The 23,058-nt window shown below is 45.6% G+C and overlaps 1 protein-coding gene across 2 annotated transcripts in view; it reads right to left on the reverse strand.

Moving 5' to 3' along the window:
• The window catches only part of FAM76B (family with sequence similarity 76 member B), an 87,356-nt gene that overhangs the window by 42,510 nt on the left and 21,788 nt on the right, over positions 1-23,058 (reverse strand). For both annotated transcript variants that reach the window (XR_014788961.1, XR_014788960.1), the window contains exons 11-13: positions 20,739-20,864; positions 14,977-15,024; positions 9,169-9,246 (exon numbers count right to left, since the gene is read on the reverse strand). The gene's annotated coding sequence lies outside the window, so the exon portion shown is untranslated. The remainder of the gene's footprint in view (positions 1-9,168; positions 9,247-14,976; positions 15,025-20,738; positions 20,865-23,058) is intronic.

Here is a 23,058-nt window from a genome sequence, read left to right on the forward strand (position 1 = left end):
ACAATGTTGGCACCAGTTTGACCTCGGTGGCAGTGGGAGCTGGTGGCTCCCATGTCAGTGGGACTGTAAATCCACTCTGGGTTTCAGTCAGAACTCTAAAGAAGCTATCCAAGCTGCTTGAACCCAGTGTCAAACCTTACCCCCAAATAGGTCTACCACCTTGGATAGCTCCTTTAGAGTTCTGACTGGTTCTGACTGAAACCCAGAGGGGATTCACAGCCTCACTAACATTGGAGCCACCAGCCTCCACTGCTCAGTGGGGAGAGCATTCCACAATTGGGATGGGGGCTACCACCAAGAAGGCCCTCTCCCTTATGGCCACTCTTTGAACCTCTCTCGGAAGAGGCTCCTGGAGGACAGCCTTGGATGATGATCGTAGCGTATGGGTAGGTTCATACTGGTATTTCAGCCCTGAGCCATGTAGGGTATTATAGGTCAAAGCTAGCACCTTGAATTGGGCTCGGAAACATACAGGCAGCCATTGCAAGCAGGCCAGAATTGGTGTTATATATTCAGACTTTCTGGTCCCCATAATTAATCTGGCTGCAGTAGTTTGCCACAGGGCTGAGCCCCAAGCTAGCCGTAGCAGGACAGGCTGGGTAGCAGGACAGACTGGACTTTTAAAATTTCCCCTCCCATTGCTTCTAACGAGAGGGGAAATAACCACACCAGCTCCAAGGCTGGCATAGTTTGCCCCCTTTGTCAGGGGACAAGAAAGTTTGGGATCTACTGGATCCAAGAGTCCCCCAATCCACCACACACACACACACACTGACATGTCCCTACCACCATCTGAGCTGTGATGGTGGCGGGTAATAGTGGGGGAGCTTTCCACTGGTCAAATAAGGAGGCATCAAACATTAGACCTCCTTCTCCGCCTGCAGAAAGGGAGGCACACAATTATTTATGACCCCTTGGATGCTCTCCTCAGGACGCTAGGGTTTGCGTCCTTACAGCACAATCCTATGCATGTTTACTGAGAAGTAAATTTTGTTGAGCTGGGGCATGCTGGGGGGCATAGGCCTCTTCTTCTGTCTAACCATGCATAGGATTGTGCCCTTAACAATCCTAAGGGTTTCATCACACGGAGCTTTTATCCTGTGATTGAGATTACTCCTTCATGGAAGTTTGTGGGCTCTTTACATGATGCCGTGACCCTCCTGCACTAAATGCCCTTTGTTCTGTTTTTAAATAGATTGCAGATAATGAGCTATCAAATTACTCTATTGTGTTCTGCTTCAGTTTCCTCTGTGAAAAGAGTAGAAGAGGCAAGAAGAAGAGCAAGATCAGTGAAAGATAATGGAAGACTCAGATATGGGGTCATATGAGGGGGAAAGGAAGCATGTGAAAAAGGGAGTCATCGTGATCCTGCATTTAAAATGAAAGCAGAAAGCCCCCTTTTAAATGCAGGATTTTAGGCTGGTGTAGAAGTGCCCTAAGTCTGTTCTCATCACCTGAGCTGGAGGACTGGCCTGCAATTGCAACTGCTCATCCAAGAATTATCTCCCTTGCTATCGGCACGCAGCTCTAACTTTGCTGTTTACATTTTTCTTCTCTTCCTTTTATTAAAATTCATCTCAGTAATTTTCAGGCCTTGACAGCAAAAAAGCAAAGCAAAAAGCAAAGCAAAACTGCAGTTTGAAAGATGGGTTTAAATAAGAGGCTGGTTCAGTGACTAACCATTGTTGAGCTGTAAACATTTAGCCCACTCAAGATGTTCCCAAAAAGACTTGCTCAGCATGATAACACGGGGCTCCAAGCCAAGGATGAGGTAATGTAATAATTACTTTAGCAACACGCTGGCTGAGCCAAGAGCAAAGCAAAATCCAAAGCTATCTGCATAAGAAGCTCTTGCTGAAGTTTGTATGGCGGTGGTTTGTTCCATTTTTCTTCTCTGTATTGTGTGAAATATGCTACACGCAGTATCCACACATCTTGGGGTCAAACTAGACGTGACATTTGTCATGCAGTTTGCTGTTACATGCCTGGTCTTTCTTTAACAAATTGTGGGTGTTTGGGGGTGGGGGAGTTGGGTCAAAACCATGGCATGGGGGAAGAGGGGCTTTAACCTTTTGCTCCTACGATGGTCCTGATGAGAATTGCACTCCCCTCTTCTGTGCTTGCTATTTGCAATGGGTGCTTTCCTGCCATTGCTAATCCCAGGCTTTATGGGGTATGATTCTCATTGGAATCATGGTGCATGCAAAGGGTTGTAGCCCTCTCTGCCCCAAGCCAGCTGAAAGATCAATTACACAACAGCAATTGTGCGATAAATGGGATCATGTCTAGTTTGGCCCAAAATGAGTAAAGAAGCTGTTAGGTCAGTCTTCCCCACTGTGGTGCCCTCCAGAAGTTTTGTGCCGCACGTCCCATCCATCATCCCTGGCCATTGTCCATACTGGCTGGGGCTGTTGTGGTCCAACACATCTGGAGGGTACCACATTGGGAAAGGGATTAGGAACACAGGAAGCTGCCTTATATTGAGTTGAACCATTGGTCTGTCTAGCCCAGTGTTGTTGACATGGACATGGAGCCTGGAGTGGCTCTCCAGGGATTCAGGCAGGATTCTTTCCTAACCCCACCTAGAGATGCTGGGGATTGAAGTGGGGACCTTCTGCATGTAAAGTATCTGCTCTGCCAATGAGCTACAGCCCCACTCATCAAGGTGGTAGCACTGTGAGATCTGCCCTCAAGCATCCCCCATTGTGACATATTTAAGTTGCTTAAGCTGTCCCTCTTATGGGACATCCATGTCCTTTCTGGTTCATTAGCAATCCTGCCTAATCACACAGTCTTGCAGTGATGACTTCTGCTTCAAATTATCTACTAGTGGTGACACTTAGCTCGCTTCTGATGTGTTTGATCACCTCAATTAGTTAGGGCAGGGGTGGGCCTAGTGCCCTCCAGATGTTCTGGACCACTACTCTCATGATTCCTGACTGTGGCATTCCTGCCTATTTACCAGTGTGAATATCTTTTCTATAAGGCATTTCCCACAGAGGGCAAAACCTCCCACTACGCACACTGTAATGCTGCCACCAGGACTTTTGCCTCAGGTCCCAGACCTTTACTCTCCAGATGTTGAGGAGACACTGGCTTTTTATCCTGAAGTATATTACTCTCTTATCACTTTTGCCCTTTGAAAGCTATGAACTGTAGGCGTGGGGTTTTGAAAAGCAGAGAAATATGTATTATTTACAGACTTAAGGTGTTAAACAGTAAATAACCACTTTATTCTCCTCCTGCACACAAGTAATCGAGTTCCACTAATAAATCACTTTAAAAGCTTCTATAGATCCTCTCTCTCTTTTTCTTGCATGCGCGCGCACACACACACACACACACAATCACCACTCTGATCCTATAAACACAGATCCTAGGCACTATCTATCTCTTCACAAGCCCTAACTCTTCCCTATCTAAACTCCACAGGCACTGCTCCCTGTTCATATATCACACACCATTCCCCCCACCATTCACTCAGCCAATCATTTCACATATGCAAATACAACATAGTTCCTGTTGCTCATGCCACTCATCTCCAGATCTACTTACCAGAAAATACAGAGTCATAATGTTAATGCATACATAACAGATTCATAACATATATACATGCAGCATCACACTGACCATTAGCCGTTCTGGCTGGGGCTGATGGGAGTTGTAGTCTAAAACATCTGGAGGGCACTCGGTTGCCCACCCCTGAGATAGGGCGCTCCTTCGGCTACAACCTCTCTGAGAAATTGAAAGAGCCAGCTGCAACTTTAGGGATGTACGAAAGTCCCTTACCTGATCCAGAAGCTTGATTCGCGGTGGGGGGGGCGCTCCGTCCCTCCCCCCGAAATTCTGGCCGGGGGGGAGGCGCCCCGTCCCTCCCTGCCGAAATTCTGGCCGGGGGGGAGGCGCCCCGTCCCTCCGGCCGCGAATCCTTCTGACCTGCCGGGATGCAAATGGCGGCAGCCGTAGCCGCCGCCGTTTGCGTCCCTGCAGTCAGCCGTGATAGGCTACGTAAATGTTTACGTAGCCTATCACGGCTGAGTGGAAAAAAACAAAAAACAAACCGTGTGTACGCAAATGGTGGCGCCCATGGGCGCTGCCATTTGTGTTCCTTATTTTGGCAAGTGTAGTCTACGTAAACATTTACGTAGACTACGGCGAAAATAAGGGGAACGCTATTTGCGTTCCCCTTATTTTCGCTGTAGTCTACGTAAATGTTTACGCAGACTACACGTGCCAAAATAAGGAACGCAAATGGCGGCGCCCATTGGCGCCATTTGCGTACGCGCGGTTTTTTGTTTTTTTTCTTTCACTCAGCCATGATAGGCTACGTAAACATTTACGTAGCCTATCACGGTGTTTTTTAAAAGCTAGCCGTGATAGGCTACGTAAATCTTTACATAGCCTATCACGTTTGTTGTTGTTGTTTTTTAACTTGGAAATGGCGGCGGCGGCAGCCGGTCAGAAGACCGGCTGCCACAGCCGCCACCACCGCGCCGCTGCCAGAGCCGCCGCCAGGGACATTTGCACGAGGTAAGTCCTGTCCTGGGGGGGGGGCAGACCATTTCTCCACCAATTTCGGGGGGCCGAATGCGCTGGCATTCGGCCTCCCCGAGATTCGTGGAGAAATTCTCTGACATCCCTACTGACACTACAACTAGAATCATAGACTCATAGAATAGTAGGGTTGGAAGGGGTCTACAAGACCGTCGGGTCCAACTCCCTGCTCAATGCAGGAATCCAAGTCACGGCATCCCTGACAAATGGCTGTCCAGCCTCGTCTTGAATGCCTCCAGTGTGGGAGAGCCCACCACCTCCCTAGGTCATTGGTTCCATTGTCGTATTGCTCTAACAGTCAGGAAGTTTTTCCTGATGATCAGCTGGAATCTGGCTTCCTGTCACTTGAACCCATTATTCCGTGTCCTGCACTCTGGGATGATCAAGAAGAGATCCTGGCCTTCTTCTCTGCGACAACCTTTCAAGTACTTGAAGAGCGCTATCCTATCTCCCCTTAGTCTTCTCTTCTCAAGGCTAAACATGCCCAGTTCTTTTAGTCTCTCCTCATAGGGCTTTGTTTCCCGTCCCCAGAATATCTTTGTTGCCATCCTCTGAACCCTCTCCAGTTTGTCTGCATCCTTCTTAAAATGCGGTGCCCAGAACTGGACACAATACTCCAAATGAGGCCTAACCAGTGCTGCGTAGAGGGGAACTAGTACTTCCCAGGATTTGGAAGCTATGCTTCTATTAATGCAGCCCAAAAAAGCATTTGCCATTTTCGCAGTCACATCACATTGTGGGCTCATATTCATAGAATCTTAGAATCATAGAACAGTACGGTTGGAAGGGGTCTAAAAGACCGTCGGGTCCAACCCCCTGCTCAATGCAGAAATCCAAGTCAGAGCATCCCTGACAGATGGCTGCCCAGCCTCTTGAATGCCTCCAGTGTGGGAGAGCCTACCACCTCCCTAGGGAATTGGTTCCATGGTCGTATTGCTCTTACAGTCAGGAAGTTTTTCCTAATGTTCAGCTAGAATCTGGCTTCCTGTAACTTGAGCCCATAATTCCATGTCCTGCATTCTGGGATGATCGAGGAGAGATCCCAAGGTTGCACAGAATCTTCAGAATGTTAAAAAGGAGACATGATACCGAATCTTAATATTGCAGTTCTTCCAGTTCCTAATATTTTAAGAAACAACTGGTGCTGGGTTGTTGTTTTTTAAAGTTAATAATCAAATCCAAGTCAATTTATTGTTTATAAAACTGTAGGTTGCCACAAGCCAAATAGTCCTGTGTACAGTTTGCAAAAACATGAAGCATGGCACTTGTGTCATTTCCTGTTTGTTCGTGACATTAATATAGCACCTCTGCTGTGCCCCACCCACGCCCCCGAGCAAAAACAGCTTCAGCCTTTGCCATGGAAGGATCCACTTCTCATGCAACTGTTTATTCTAACATGATGGTGGGTGTGTGGGTGGCTATTGTACATGTTGCGATGGATGCCAAAACTTGGCTGGCCCGGTGCCTGAGATATTAAGCAGAGGTAACCACGAAAGATGTTTCCTCCCAGTCCTCAGGACTGGGTATATTTTGAGCTTCACAAACTAACATCAACATGTGCAGTGCACCAAGGGAACTCAAAGTTTGCATCCCCCCCCTCAATGCATGGGCTTTTTTTTGGGGGGGGGCGAGTTGGATAAATAATGCAAAATTAAATAAATGCACATATATGCACTTGTGTGGCATAAGAATAGGGTTGTGTGAAGTAGAGAAATCCCAGTCCTACTTTTCTAATATTTCACCAGGCATTGCCCACACACTCTATACCTTTGTAAGTCTTAAGAGCTAGAAACCTGCTTTTCTAAAAAAAAAGAGGAAAGCTGAGATTCTCAGGATGCTGATTTGTTGGTTTGAAATATTTATATCCCACCTTTCTCCCTGAAACAGGCATCCAAGGTAGCTGACAATAAGTCAAAATTCATCACATCGGGGAGCATGGTTGTGCTGGAAAAGGGAAGGGTCAGGCAAAGAGTCTGACCCACTTCCCATCCCAAAGCAAGGAAGCTGGAGGTGAGAAAGTAGCCACATTTGGACAGCACGCTAAAGACGCAAACCTATGCACACTGAGACAGAGAAAAGTCCTCCAGCCTAGCTTGCTGGGAGCTGTAGGACTTCTTTCTGTTATATGTGCACAGGATTGTGCCTTAAAAGAGCCTTCTCCGACCTGGTGCCCTCCAGAGGTATTGGACTACAACTCCCAGAATCCCCGAGCCAGCTATGGAGCTCAAGGAAACAGAGACAGGGCAGAATCTTCTTAAGGGCAATAGTTAGAGCAACTCTAAAATTAGTTAGAGCAAGGCCCAAACATCTCCTCTCCTCCTGTGGGAACCCAGCAACTTATAGTGGGAGGAGGTGAGCACAGCAGATGCACAGATCAGATGCAGAGCAGAGAGGGCAATGCAAATGAAGGCATTAAGGTGGTCTGCCAGGATGGCCTATCACTGGAGGTCTTTAGGGGAAAATCCTTCCTGAGGGCAGGACTGAGAAAGTCTTTCAGGTTTGGTGCTGTAGATTAACATTAGAACTGCAACAACTTTCTATCCTACTGTAGTGCATCTCTCAAAGATATTTTAAGGAAGCTAGTTAGGGTTGTGTCAGCTTAGCCAGGGATTTTAGATTTAGATGGTAAGAAGCTGGTCAAGACTGTAATCTGAATTGCTGATAGACTGACTGTTTTGCATAATAAAGCCTATTTACTTGGAGATTGAGTTCTATGTTTGACAACCTACACGCTGCGAGGGCTCGCGACTTGACAAACATTAACTTTGATTCCTTTCAAACCAATCAACTTCAAACCATGGTTTCTGAAGCTAGCTTTTTAAAACTAACCATAGTTAATGTTAACCACAGTTCTTGGTTTGGGGGACATGAGAAGCTGTAGTTAACTAAAAGCGGAAGCAGACGTTTCCAACACCTCTTGGCCATGCAGGAGGAGGAGAAGGAGAGAGGAGGAGGAAGCCCAGGACTCAGGAGGAGACTAAGCCCATTCACAGCACGCTAAACCATTATTTAGTATGACATCCAAATACGGCCACTGGGAATTGGTCGGGGATGGCCACTCTTTATGACTTGCAAAACCCTGGTGTCTTGCAGATGGTTACGACGAATGAGTTATGGCCTGCATTTGCAGCTCAAGCTACATGCGCGATCAGCTCACTTCTGGAAAGGTGCGTCATCACATAATTGAAGAACAGCCACTTTCCAGGGGTTGGAGTCCATTTAATAGCAGCAGTTATGTGTGTTTGTTGGTGTGTTTCCCCTGAAGGGCTTTGTGCACTCACATGAAGGTGCCTCAGCAGGTTAGGACACTACCCCTTTTCAGCTCATGACTCAACACATTATCCAAGAAGCAGCCACACAGACATACCACCTGAGGTCATTTACACCCTGCTGGAAACACTCTTTTTCATTGTTACTCAAAGGTAAGAGTTTTCAGCAAAGCCAAAGAGGAGGTGAGGAAGCCCAGGGAAGAAAGCTTGTGCCATCAGCTCCTGAAGAGTCCATCAATTGCCACACTCTGCCTAATGGTAGGACTGGACCTGATCAGTGGACAGAGGGAACTGTTCAGATAGCCCCGTCTTCACATTCCCTGAGGCTACTTAAGTACTGTGTGCTATGAGTGAGAGTAGAAGAGGAGAAGCTCAGAATGGGGAGCTCGTACTATTAGCTCCTGAAGGGACCTTAGATCAGCCTGAGAGAACTATATTCTGGTTCTTGTTTGGGTTTTTTTGGGGGTAACATTTGTTTGTTTTAGGATTTAAAAACTGTAAACCATCTTGGGTGCTGTGGCAGAAAAGTGGGATGGAATGTATTAAATTAATTAATTAAATAAATATCCTTAAGTTAACTTCATCACAGCAAAGCTAAATGGTTCTAATTGACAGATTGAGAGGAAGAAAATTGTCATCTTGCCAGAGGAACGTGACCTGAGAAACATGAGCACTTCTTAATTACAGGACTATTCCATCTATCTGAAATAGGCAATTTCCCAGTAGTCTTAACACTTGGCCATACTCTAGATGCCAGACTCTAGCACAGCCTTTCCCCACCTTACAACTACAACTCCCATCATCCCTGACCATGGGCATGAGACTGGCTGCACAAGCTAGCCTGGACTCCTGCAAACAGCACCCTGGCAGCCACTCCCCTGCAATCCGTGGGTTGGATCCAGAATCTTCCTTTGGGGGAGGTACCTTCTGTGAAAGGAAGGGCTCTACTTGCGCAAGGTCCCTCTGCTCAATTCCCCCCCCCCACAGCACAGCTCACCCCATTCAGCAGGGTCTCCTGAGTCTCTGTGTAACATTTCCAGGGAGCTGGAGGGGCTCCGACGGGAAGGAGTGCGTGGGGAAGTTCACACAGTTGATCCAGCGTAAATCTGGATCCAACCCAATATCTTTGGCTGCTATGTGAACAGGCTCTATGAGTGCAGAGCCGAATGTGTGTGTGTGTGGTGGGGGGGATGGCCATCAGGCGCACTGTCTGTGGGGTCATGCCATGTGGCCCCACGACTTCCATCACACATTCTTTCAATGTTGGTATGTGGGTCACCTGATCTGGCTTAGAATGAGGTGACAACGAACAGGTAGAATCCTGAGGTAGTAGAACAGACTGTACCTCTTCAATTGACAGGTGGGGGAATCCGACTGTTGAATGCTCGCTCAGATCAGATTACAAAAACGAAAAGCCAACTCCCTGCAAACGGAAAATTAAGACAGCAAAGATAAAAGTACCACAGCTCAGCACACACAAATACAGTTAATATAATAATAAGATATCATTAAAATCTACTTAGGCTACTGTTCCTAGCCAGGGTTATACCTTTTCCAGTTTCTGCCTGATGAAACTGAGAAGAAAACCCCCTCAGGACATCTGCTTCCATTTTGGTCACTTGTCCTCACTGACACACAGAGCTTCAGCTCTTTTACTCTCTGGGTTAAAGGAGACACCCCAAATTCCTAATTAGTTCCCTCTACCCAATACAGGAGAAGTAACAAGGAAATAGATTTCCTACTGGCAGTACAATAAGCCGAACACATGGGATTTTGTATTAAAAACAAACCAGTGAAATGTATTAAACACAAAAAGAGTTATATATACTATTATTAATAATTCTATACTTGGTCCTAATGGACCTACCCTACCTCTTCTAAATCCTGGTCCCAAATGCCCACTAACTAGATGTAGCTTCCTCAATCCCTAAAGGTGCAATCCTACGGCCGCTAGTCAGCAGCTAGATGGCCATAGGATAAGTTCCCTGAGAACCGACCTCCATCCCCTCCTGCGCTCCCTTGTAGGCAGTGTGGATCGGCCCCGCACTTGTAAGAGCAGCGTGGAGCAGTGAAAATGGAGCATTCCTGGGGGCGGGCCGGAGTGGGGAGGGCAGGAATGCCTTTCTGACGCTTCCGATGTGTTGTCTAGCCTCTGCTCCCCCTTCTCCGACTTCCTGCATCTAGACAGCCAAAATTGGCTCTCTAGCCGTGAATGCAGGGTGGCTGAAGCACAGAGGAGAAGATCCCCTCCGCACTGCTCCTGCCCTGCATTAGACAGGCGGTCACCTCCAGGTTTGGAGGTGGCTGCCTATCGTGACAGGATTGCACCCTAAGGCCCTATTTGAATCCTCTCACACACACCTGCCCCTCCCACCTTTCACTCACTCTCAAACGTTCTTTTAATCCTAACTTACCCAGGTTACACTTCACAATGCAAGCACATACATTAATATAACAAGCATATGTTACGGCTACAATCCTAAACACACTTACCTAGGAGTAAACCCAACTGAACTCAGTGGGATGTACTCCTGAGTAGACATGGCTTGGGGTGAGTGGTGAATAGGTGATCTAAGGCTTCCTTGGAGCCATGTTGGCAGGGCCAGCTCTGTCCTGAGGAAGAGTGAGGCAGTCACCTCAGGAAGCAGATTTTGGTGTCATAAGAGGCAGCAAATGGTTAGTTATTTAGTTTGTTATTATTATATTTCTACTGCCAGAGATGGAGAGAGATGCTTATGGGATTTTCTGCCAAAATAATTTGGCTGGCTTTCGATATTTGGGTGGCTTTGAGGAAGCATTTGCTGCTCTGCCTCAGGCAGTAAGGTATCTTGAGCCGGGCCAGCATGTTGGTGGGATAAAAAATGAATGTATTAAAATAAGGCACACTTCCTTTTTTAAAGGTGACATTGTTTCACTCATTTTGCTTTTCCTATCAAAGAGCAATTTATTTCAGGGATGAGTGTTTACACAAGGCATAGCTTATCTCTTTAAGGAATAAACTATGAACTCCTTTGGACAAAAAACCAAACTCTGTTTCCTTTCATTGCCAAATTCACACACAGAGTGGACTTTGGAAAAGGTCTCCAGTGAGATTATTTGTCTTTGCTGTCTTTCTCTAGCATGGCACTGCAGTGGATGGTGGTGCTTCCGGGTACTGATGGAGCAGCTGTCAGAAGAGACCAAAAGGGGAAGCTGGACTTCCTATTTAAAAAAAAAAAATGGATCCAACCAGTCAGAACTACCTTCGGTTAGAGATACTTCCGAAATTCCCTAGGTGCAGGCTCCAAAATAAGCATTGGTGGCTCAGAAATGTTTGTCTCATGGGGGGAGGCAATCAATAGAATCCCCTAAATGTCCTCTGGCCCAGGTTAAAATCCAAGCCAGAGGAGATGTCTGAGGTTTTCCCTTGCACCCAGGAAAACTGTGCTGGAGGGTGAACACCTCCTCACACAAGGGACCATCAGTTTGCAGATGGACTTCTTTCCGAGGATCCACTGAGAAAAACTGCTACTGAGAGATGGAGGTCATTTTCCAAGATTTGGCTTGGCCTGGGAAAAGGCTTGAGTCCTTTCCAATTTTGGAGGGAAAGAACTCAGGTCATTTCTGAATTAACGTGAGGCGAACAGGGGTTGTTGTTGTTGTTGTTGTTCAGTCGTTCGGTTGTGTCCGACTCTTCGTGACCCCATGGACCATAGCACGCCAGGCCTTCCTGTCCTGCGCTCTCTCCCGGAGTGTGTTCAAGTTCATATTCATTGCATCGGTGATGCTATCTAGCCATCTCATCCTCTGCCGTCCCCTTCTCCTTTTGCCTTCAGTCTTTCCCAGCATCAGGGTCTTTTCCAGAGAGTTTTCTCTTCGCATTAGGTGGCCAAAATATTGGAGCTTCAGCTTCAGTCTCTGTCCTTCCAATGAGCACTCAGGGTTGATTTCCTTTAGGATGGACTGATTGGACCTCCTTGCAGTCCAGGGGACTCGTAAGAGTCTTCTCCAGCACCACAGTTCAAAAGCATCAATTCTTCGGTGCTCAGCCTTCCTTATAGTCCAGCTCTCACAGCCATACATTACTACTGGGAAAACCATAGCTTTGATTAGACGGACCTTTGTCGGCAAGGTGATGTCTCTGCTTCTTACTATGCTGTCTAGGTTTGCCATAGCTTTCCTCCCAAGGAGCAAGCATCTTTTAATTTCATGGCTACAGTCACCGTCTGCGGTGATCTTGGAGCCCAAGAAAGTAAAATCTGTCACTGCTTCCATTTCTTCCCCTTCTCTATGCCAGGAAGTGATGGGGCCAGATGCCATGATCTTCGTTTTTTTAATGTTGAGTTTCAAACCAGCTTTTGCACTCTCCACTTTCACCCTCAACAAGAGGCTCTTTAGATCCTCTTCGCTTTCTGCCATTAGGGTGGTATCGTTTGCATATCGGAGGTTGTTGATAATTCTCCCAGCAATCTTAATTCCGACCTGTGATTAATCCAACCTGGCATTTCTCATGATGTACTCTGCATATAAGTTAAATAAGCAGGGCGACAATATGCAGTCTTGTCGTACTCCTTTCCCAATTTTGAACCAATCGGTTGTTCCATGTCTGGTTCTTACTGTTGCTTCCTGACCCTCGTACAGGTTTCTCAGGAGACAGGTAAGGTGGTCTGGTACTCCCATCACTTTAAGAATTTGCCACAGTTTGTTGTGATCCACACAATCAAAGGCTTTAGCGTAGTCAATGAAGCAAAAATAGACGTTCTTCTGGAATTCTCTTGCTTTCTCCATGATGCAGCGAATGTTGGCGATTTGATCTCTAGTTCCTCTGCCTCTTCGAAACCCAGCTTGTACTTCCGGTAGTTCTCGGTTTGCATACTGCTGAAGCCTAGCTTGTAGGATTTTGAGCATCACCTTGCTGGCATGTGAAATGAGCGCAATTGTGCGGTAGTTTGAACACTCTTTGGCGTTGCCCTTCTTTGGAATTGGAATGTAAACTGACCTTTTCCAGTCTTGTGGCCACTGTTGAGTGTTCCAAATTTGTTGGCATATTGAGTGCAGCACTTTAACAGCATCATCTTTTAGGATTTTAAATAGCTCAGCTGGAATACTGTCATCTCCGCTAGCTTTGTGGTTAATAATGCTTCCTAAGGCCCGCTTGACTTCACTCTCGAGGATGTCCGGCTCAAGTTCAGTGACCGCACTATCATGGCTATCAGGGACATTCAGATCTTTCCTATATAGTTTTTCTGTGCATTCTTGCCACCTCTTCTTAATCTCATCTGCTTCTGTTAGGTCCCTGCCTTCTTTGTCCTTTATCATGCCCGTCTTTGCACAAAACGTTCCCTTGAGATCTCTGATTTTCTTGAAGAGATCGCATGTCTTTCCCATTCTGTTGTTTTCCTTGATTTCTTTGCATTGTTCATTTAAGAAGGCCTTCTTGTCTCTCCTTGCTATTCTCTGGAACTCTGCATTCAGTTGGATATATCTTCCCCTTTCTCCCTTGCTTTTCGCTTCCCTTCTTTCCTCAGCTACTTGGAAAGCCACATCAGACAGCCACCTGGCTTTCTTGCATTTCTTTTTCTTTGGGATGGATTGAGTTGCTGCCTCCTGAACAATGTTACGGACCTCCGTCCAGAGTTCCTCAGGCACTCTGTCTATCAGGTCTAATCCCTTAAATCTATTCCTCACCTCCACTGTATATTCATAAGGGATATGATTGAGGTCATACCTGAATGGTTTAGTGGTTTTCCCTACTTTCTTTAATTTAAGCTGAAATGTTGCAAGAAGCAGCTCATGATCTGAGCCACAGTCAGCTCCAGGTCTTGTTTTTACTGACTGTATAGAGCTTCCCCATCTTTGGCTGCAAAGGACATAATCAATCTGATTTCGATATTGACCATCTGGTGATGTCCATGTGTAGAGTCGTCTCTTGTGCTGTTGGAAAAGAGTGTTTGCTATGATCAGCGTGTTCTCTTGGCAGAACTCTATTAGCTTTTGTCCTGCTTCATTTTGTACACCAAGGCCATGCCTGCCTGTTATCCCGGTGATTTCTTGACTTCCTGCTTTAGCATTCCAATCCCCTATGATGAAAAGGACATCTTTTTTTGGTGTTAGTTCTAGAAGGTGTTGTAGGTCTTCATAGAACCGATCAACCTCAGCTTCTTTGGCATCAGTGGTTGGGGCACAGACTTGAATTACTGTGATGTTGAATGGTTTGTGCCAATTTCTACATTCGATATAGGTCAGTAGGGTATTCCTTCTTTGGAGCACCCCTCATGAAAAATACCAAATGCAGAGATGGGCAAATTCTCCCCTGCTTGCCTCAGAGTTTGAGAGTAACCCTTTCTTCACTCTTTGTTTTAAATCTGTAGCATCCTGAGAAAGGCTTTAACCACTGTGCAATTTCAAGTCATGCCCTGCACACACAGAGAGCCAGGCTCTGCAATAAAACTTCATATGGAACATGAATCTGTGTGTGTGTAGGGCCAGCATCAAGGGTAGGCATGGTTGGGCATCTGCCCACACCGCAGTAGCAAGAGCCCCCTGGAGTTGTTCCTACAGTTCATCATTGCAACCTGTTTGTTCACCTCCTCTCACCAGCCCAGACAACAGTGGTGGTGAGAAACAGGAGCCGTAGGTGCCCCTGCCTGCTTGCTCACTGGCTGTGTGCCTGTCAAGCATGCAAGTGGTAGCGGTGATGAGGAAGAGGAGGAGGAGCACTAGAGGCTGGTGGCAATGGTGGTGAGATGGTAGACTCGTTGTGGAGGGGTGTCTTGCTCTAGGGCCTCAAAAACGAGGCACCGTGTGTGCAGTTCAAGGGCAGTGCAAAACCTTTCCCATTATTTGCTCAACGGTGGCCTCTGTGGACCGATTCAAAAAGAGATGATTGATCCATTATTGACTAAACTAGGCTTTTGATCGACAGCACAGAGAATTTGGCTTTTGTTGGGTGGCAATGACAGACTATTTGTCATTCAGAAAGTAGCTGTGTTCACAGCTGCAGCTAAGATTCAGAATGATGTTCTGAGGGCAAATGCTAGGAGCTGAATTCATGGTGAAATATGAAGAACGTTTTCCTTGTTAAGTTTTCAGAACTGCTGTCTTCTTTCAAATAGGCAGTAATGTAACTGTGATAACTGCTGGATGAATCAATAATGTTTTTTCATTTACTTACTTTTTCACCTGATATGGGAGATCTTTTCACCCGATATGGGAGGTGGCCCTAAAAATGATAAATGTCACTTGTATTTATTTATATCCTTAATATTTGCATCTAAAAGACAAACCCTAAAGCCAAAAATTAAATCAAATCAAAAAAGAAAAAATTGGCCAGTACATGTTCCTACATTCATCATAGCAATTACACAACTGATTTAATCAGGAGACACTTATCATCAGAAACAAGAACTCTAACAATATTCATGAATATTCACTGTTCATAAGGACTCATTTATCCAATAATTCATTACGTCCTATCTAAATGAACAGGCAAAGTAAAAAAAACAAAAAACACACCAGGCGAAGCACCATCTATCTTGATTCCAGCTTCTTTCAACTGACCCATAAACAACACTTCCGTCTTCCCAATTACGTGTGTAAATGGAAATACTAAAAGAAAACACACAAACCAATAACCACCAATATAAATGGGAATCCCCAACTATAATTAATAAGGGCACAATCCTATGCATGTTTAGACGGAAAACAGTCCTACAACTCCCAGCATTCCCCAGCTAGTATGGTTAGCTGGGGAATGCTGGGAGTTGTAGAACTTTCTTCTGTCTAAACATGCAAAGTATTGCTCTCTAAATGTTGCAGGTGCAGGAAGTGTCAAAATCCTACACTTCCTAAGTATCTCTGAAGATACATCAGATAAAGTCTGCATCAGACAATTATTAATGACTAATACAGGAGATACACACACTGATCTTGGGATTAGTCCTATTAAGTAGGGTTGCCGCTTATGCAGAATAACAACTTCTGTTAAATCAAACAATTGTAAAAGAAGAAAATTTGGTATGGGGGCAGCTCATGGCAAGATGCCCCTCTGGAAAGCCCCAGCCCACCTGGTGCCCCTGTGGCAGCGATGTCTCCATCCTCCTGCCTGCCTTATACAGAAAGAAGGCTGATGAGCGAGTGGCACAGCAGCGGCTGCTCCTAGCCACTCACCAATTTAGGCGGGCAGGCAGGCAATCAGTGGAGGCAAGACCCAGCTGCAGCCACCTCCTCTCTTTGGTGGAAAAGGAAGAAAGGGGATAAGCTGGTACCACAGTGGGCTTCCAATGCCCCCCCCCCCTCCTGGGATGAGCAGGACCAGGGCCAGCCCAATATGTTATTCTGCCTGATGTAGAGCAGCAAATGGTGCCCCCACAATCAAGGTTTTTCTACACGAGGCATTTATCATGTGCTCATCATTCCCTACTCATGGTTGTTCGCGTGTTCTTTAGACGATGTCGTGACTCTCCAGTTTTGCTTCCATGTCTAAAGAGCACTTTCAGCGAGTTTTTTTAGAGCACGGAAAATGTGGCATTTAATTGTGAAAGTGAAAGAAAGTGCGATTTCGTCTTGTGGATTTGTGCAGTTCTGCTATACCATAGTGCCATCTAGAGGTTATGTAGAGGAAAAGTTGGCGTATTTGCAACCGTTATTTGGTTATTGGTTGTAAGTGTAACAAATTCCTTTCAGCTGCCAATAGTAAAACTATTGGATTCATAGGTAATTTATATCCAGTTATATCTTCTATCATACGAATCACAGTAGCCTAAAAATGTTTTGCATCTTTACAATACTTCAATGTTGTTTTTAGTTATATGTTGTTTGTATATATTGTCTGTGTGCTTTTATGTACTTTTTTGTAAATGGTTTTCAAACTTTTTATATTGTATTTCATGTTTTAACTTCTGTAAACCGCCCAGAGAGCTTCGGCTATGGGGTGGTATAGAAATGCAATAACTAAAAATAAATAAAATAAAAAGCAGGAAAGGAACGATCCTCGTGTAGTGCTCAGATCTGAATTCTTTGACGAAACTGAAAGTAGATACCGTGGATTAGCAGCCAATTAATAACCTCATGTAGAAAAGCTCTCAGGGTGCCAGCCGAGTAATTTTGACACCTGAGGCTGAAAATCCCACAACCACCTCTACCCATCTCTGGCAGTAAAAATTACAACAACAACACATTAAATAACTAACAATTTGCTGACACCCAAATCTGCTGCCTGAGATGGCTGCATCACTCTGCCTTATGGTAGAGCTGGCCCCCTGAGAAGGGAAATCCTTGCTGCAGCCCAAAGAGAGGAGGAGCCAGGGAGTGGCAGCAACAGCTGCTATGACTGCTGCTCAACAGTGGCAGGTCAGGGGTTGGCAGCGGGACTTGGACTCTTGCCCTGTCCCAGGATGTCAGCCTGCTGTGGCAGCCCTGTGCTCCTGTGGGATCATCACAGCTCTGAAACATGGGGTGGGATGCGCGCCCACCCAAAATAGCTCCTCTGTGGGCCAAGTAGGCCTGACGGAGGCAGCCACATTTGTCTGTTCACACGCCTGCTCCGTTCACAGATAAAGCTCAGTGGGGTAGATGGTGGCTGTCTCATTATAACATGATAAAGGGCACATGGGTGAGGGGAGTTAAACCCTTGCCTTACCTACCCACAGTCTGACAGTCAGGGTCAGCTCCAGGTTTATGAAGACCCTTGGGGAAGCCACCCTCAATAGGTCCCCTCCCACAGTGAGCCTACCTTTTCCCCACCATTGTCACCAGCTGCTATCGCTCCTCCTCCTCTTTCTCAGCATTGCTACCACTTGCATGCTTGACAGGCAGGGAGCCGGTGAGCATGTGGGCCATGGCATCTCCTCCTCCTCCTCCTCACCACCACCGTTGTCTGGGTAGGAGCAAGAAGCAGGCGAACAAGCAGGTTGCAAGGGTGAGAAGTCCAGGGGGCTGCTGTCAGTTGGTCCACTCCCTGGCACTGGCCCTGCTGTGACCCAAATCCTCACCCCCACTCCCAGCCTAGCTCTGATACCAGAACAGAGCTGTCGGCTAACCCTGCCCTGTATTCATATTAAAATAAAGACTCCCTCACCCTGGTGTTATATGCCAACAGGAGAGACATGTGAACAAATATGGCTGACCCTGGGAAGTTGGTCCTAATGCTACCTGAATTAACAACAACAACAAAAGGACAGTGTCACTGAAAAGATCAACATTTAAGTAGCATGTCAAACTTATATTTGTGTCCAAAGGTACTTGCATACAGGATGGAGAAGTCCAAGAATCAAAACAGATTCAAATTCAGTTTGTGTGTGGGGTGGGGTGGGCGCTCTAATGGGATATTCGCAAATAAATAATTCAGCCTAACCGCTTTAGCCGTCTCCTTCGGACTGCCGTTGGCAGTAAATCCAGATTAGCGGGTGTCTAGCAAGATGCTGTGAAGACCCATTTGCTGCTGCAGAGTTAATGAGCTTTATGAGAAGAGGACCCCCTTCTCAAGTTCGGCAGAAGGTGTATGTTTGTGTGCTCTGATTAAGCGTGTGCATGTGGGAGGCAATGCAGATGGCTGAGAATATGCTACTGGTGAAACACAGATGATGCTTTCACCAGAACAGAAATGATCTAATATTCAAGCATCGTAACGGCTAGGCACCGCTGACTGCCACATGTGTGGGCCAGAACGAAGTTGTTTTCAATCAGGCCCTGCATCAGTGCATAGCTCCACTGGGTAGCTGGTAGGGCTCACCACTTCACGGCTGTCTGCCCTGTTCCCCCATGCCACGTGGCTTGGAACCACCATTTTAAATGCCTTGGAGCGAAGCGATATTGGGGGTGTTGTGGGAAATTTAAAATGGCAGCTGGCACCGACTGCAGCACTGTTGCTGGCTGCCACTGCCAAGTAAGCTCATTGGGGCCCAGCCACGGTGTAGTGGTAAATTTTGAGGTGCAGGTGCTCAGTTCCCATAGCCACACCCCCACGGGAGTCCAAAGCTGCAGGCGGCTGTGTTGATGCATCTCAACAAACCAGTTTTCATCTCCACCAGGAACAGGTCTTTTGTAAAGCTAATGGGTATTAATTGCCCATTCAAGTCCAAGCCACTCAAAAAGACTTTGCATTACAAGGGACAATAAGTTGCTGTGAAAATTCATTTCCCCTGCCTACTGTGAGGATTGCAGCTAAGCTCAGACAGAACAGAAAATTCTGAGCGAGGTGGCAGATGATATCAGCATCCTAGCGAATTAAAAAGTGCTGAGGCTGCGTCCCTGCCAAACCCTGGCTCCACTACACCACTGGGGCTCAGCCACATGGGGTGGGGGCATCAAGGATCCTTTGCCAAGGGCTGTTTTCAACCTGGATTTGGCCCTGTTCTCAACCCTGCATTTGTAGCTGACGTGCAAAGCAGTGCTGGTAGAGGTGAGGAGCATTTGTAAGTGGGGAAACAGCGTGTGGAAGGCGGAGTGCTTAATCCTTCCTGTGCCTACCAATTCTCCGTTGCTACCCTTCTCCTCCCAGCTCCTATTCCCCAATTGACTGAGAAAGGTGGTTTTGGAAGCAGAGGGAAAAGCAGCCAGGAGGAGGAAACATAGGAAGCTGCCTTAAAGCAAGTCAGACTATTGGTCCATCTAGCCCAGTATTATTGACACTGATTGCCAGCGGCAATCCGGGTTATCAGGCAGGGGTCTTTCCCAGCTCTAACTGGAGATGGAACCTGGGATTTTCTACCACTGCACCACAGCCCTCCCTTAAAAAAGTAAGGGAATGAGTTCTTCCATTTCAGGAAGAGCCTTTGATCTGGCAGCATTCCAGTAATGGTAGAGGTGATGGTCACCAATGCCCCCTTCTCTCTGCAGCCTCCTGCTCTACCTTCCATGCTGTTCTGTAGAGTTCCCCAGTCCTTGGGAGCAATTGTGGGGGAAAGAGGCACAGAGGGCTGCAGGGGCAAGGGGGATTCAGTGAAAATGCCCCCCTTCTCTTCCGTTAGCAGAGCCTTCCACAACTGGATTCAGCCTGATCCTATTAGAATTACTTAACGCAGACGTTTGCTGCTTATGGTCTGCAAATTAGCTTTTAAACCTTGGGGTTTTTGTTTTCATTCAAATGGACTGAGTTAATTTTCCCACAATCTAAGGCTTGACTGGCATCATTGTTAAGCTTGTTGCTAAGTGATCAGTGGGCAAGCAGACTAGTCTTTAGTCATCTACTTACAAAGTAGTAGTTCTTGTCCTTGGGTCTTACTTTAGACTGATAGATAATTCAAGTATTTATTTTACAGGCTAGATTCTACATATAATTCCACACATGCCGCCCTCCCATTTTCCACAGTTCATTCAGGTGCTGGGTTTTTTTTGTAGTTTTCCAGGCATAATACAAGGTAGTGTGTAGAGATACAGTGTAAAATTAGCTGTGGCCCTGTGCATCTTGGGAACTGTCTACATCCTTTACTCTGAGTCTTGCCATGATTTGTACAAGGCAGGCAAAAGTTGACTTTTATTGGTGACCACTCTATGACAAATTTGAACAGAAATGGCTATTAGGGCCAATCCTCAATTGCACAACTACTTTCTCTTCCGAAATCCACCAAAGCTCAACCCCAACAGCAAACTCATTCTTTTAAAACTCAGGAACAAGGAGTTTAAAGAGCAAAACTCCTAAACTAGTTTAAACTAGTCCTACACTAGTTTAAACTAAACTAGTCCTAAACTAGTTTAAACCTAGTTTAAACTAGGTTTAAAGAGCAAAATACACATGTGATGCCACGAATTATAGGTGGTGCGTATGTGTTTAAATTATATTTCCCTGAAATACAGAAGCAATGACTAGGAAATTACCTTTATCGTTCCATGTTTATTCCAAAAACCAAAACCTGGGCATTAAAACACACAGACCATTCACAAGCATCAGTGTAGATTGTCATTTAAATACTCTTCTATGAGCAGGAACTCACTTACCAGAGGCAGCTGTCAGGTAAGCGGAGAGAACGTCCATAGTTCTAAAGCACTACAGGTTTCCCTTCGAGAGCCAGGCCATCTGGCCGGCCATCCATCCATTTGTGGCTCTGTGATACTACCTGAAAACTAAAATGATTCAAACCAGTCAGGATCAGCTAATGCTATTGAAACATACTTTTTGGTCAGAAGAAACTTGATATATAGATGTCCAATGCCTGCAACATTTTACATGGGGCTTGAGCAGCATCTGGTGGCCAAATGGGTAAAAGCGGTTATTCATAAAGAAGTATTTGGAGGTGACCGTAGTACGTAGGCCATGAAAACATCTAAGACGTTACGACAAGCTACAGTGCTTTCAGTGAGCATGTGTAAATTCAGTTGAACGTAACCTTGGCCTGCACACATATTTGATGTTTCGCTAATTAAGTTTCAACATGAAGTAGTGAAAGTCGTATTTCAATGAGGGCAACATTCAGTCACTAAGGGCGCAACCCTATGCATGTTTAGACAGAGGAAGGGCCTACAACTCCCAGCATGCTGGGAGTTGTTCTCTGTCTAAACATGCATAGGATTGCGCCCTAAGTCAAGGTTGTTGCTTCTTTAAGTTTGGTCCTTACTGTTATTCATCACTTGGGGGAATGTTTGTCCTGGGACCTTGATTCAAAAGTAGCAGCTTCACCTGGGTACCAACTTGAGTCAGTGCTTTTCCCACCCTCTACAAAAGTGGTGGCTTGTGGAATCTACTTGGTTTTTTGTTAGAACCCCAAGGTCTAGCAAGCAAGCAAAGTAGTAGTGGCGTGGAAAGCGGAAATACACACAATAGAATACCTTTGAGCACATGTTCGGCCAAGGAATTTGTTTTACCAGAAATGGGTTTACAGTCCTTTTTGCACAAAAAATCACAACTGGTTCTTGCCACCACCACCTTTTTTTGTTTCAACAGCCTAATTTAAGGTGTATGTGGAGGGCATCTTTTTATCATTTCTGCGGTTAAATGACTGCATCAGAAACCATTGATGATTTACTGCAAATCACCCTAGGACCTCCCAGTGGATCCTGATCTACTTTCTACCTGCCTCTGCTCTACAGATAAAACAAAGCCTCCAGTGCAAGCCCAAGGGCTCTTGCTCTGTGGGTCTTAACCTGTGGCATTCTACGCACAACATACTCTACTGCAGTCTCCCCCAAACTGGTGCTCTTCAGGTATTTTGGACTAAATCTCCCATCATATCCAACCATTGGCCATGCTAGCTGGGGCTAATGGGAATTGCACTCCAAAACATCTGGAGGGCACCAAGCTGGAGAAGCCTGCTCTGTTGGTTTACAGAGGAAACAATGACACTGACAGCAAAGTGAATTGTGGTCCTGTGAAAACAGGACTCATTGGTTAAAAGCTTTGAGTGTTGCTACAGACTTCGCACTGGGCTGCTGCTTTGGAACATTAAAGGAAACTTTTGCAAAGGAAACAAATCAGAGTCCACCTCTACTGGGAATAAGAACTTTTCCACTACTTGGATACTTATAGGGATATGTATGTTTAGCGCTTTATTGCTGAGATTTTGTTATTCTGATGGGAAGAAGAAAGAGGTAGAAGTGGAACTGCCTGCTTGGTATTGCCTTTTGGAAGCATTTTTAACTGAACTATTTAGATTAAGGCTAGAGTAACATTTATGTTCTGATTTCACGAAGTTAGGTTTTAATCAAATTGATTATTGCATTTGTATGTTTTATAGTTCAGCTGTTTTTAATTTTAGTATATAACTGGATTTTTATTTTAATGTTCATGAGTTTTCCCTTTTTGAGGAAGTGAATGTTAGTAGTTTGGGGGGGCAAGGGTAAACTCTTCCCTCCCCAGCTGTGTCTACCCTGAAACACCCCCTCCTTGTCCCAGTAATTAAACATTCTTTCAAGTTAGCGATTCTTGCCAACTTATGAGAATTTAGAGTATAACCTTGTGCCCATAGAACTTGGGAAGCTAAGTTCTGCTCCTTAATCCTTACTTCAATGGGACACCCTAAAAGCTTGCTGTGGGAAGATTCGGATTAAAGACATGCCCCACACAAATCCTTTAAAAATTGATAATATACTGCATTTAAGCTCTTTGAAACACATCATTAAGCCTTTAAATATTGTGTTCTAGCATATATATTATGCTCTTACATAGTGTAACAATTCTTTGATTTTATGAAAATAAAGTAGGTTTTTTAAAGTATCTTTTATTTGAGCTATTTTATTTTAAAATGTACTTAGTGCAACCCTGTCAGACCTCCCTCTCCTCGAAAGATGTACTCTTCATGGGAGATTTTACATTGCTCAGTTA

This window comes from Heloderma suspectum, chromosome 3 (genome assembly GCF_057233095.1).
Source record: "Heloderma suspectum isolate Gila_16-S chromosome 3, 16-S_ref, whole genome shotgun sequence".
Taxonomy (NCBI): Eukaryota; Metazoa; Chordata; class Lepidosauria; order Squamata; family Helodermatidae; genus Heloderma; species Heloderma suspectum.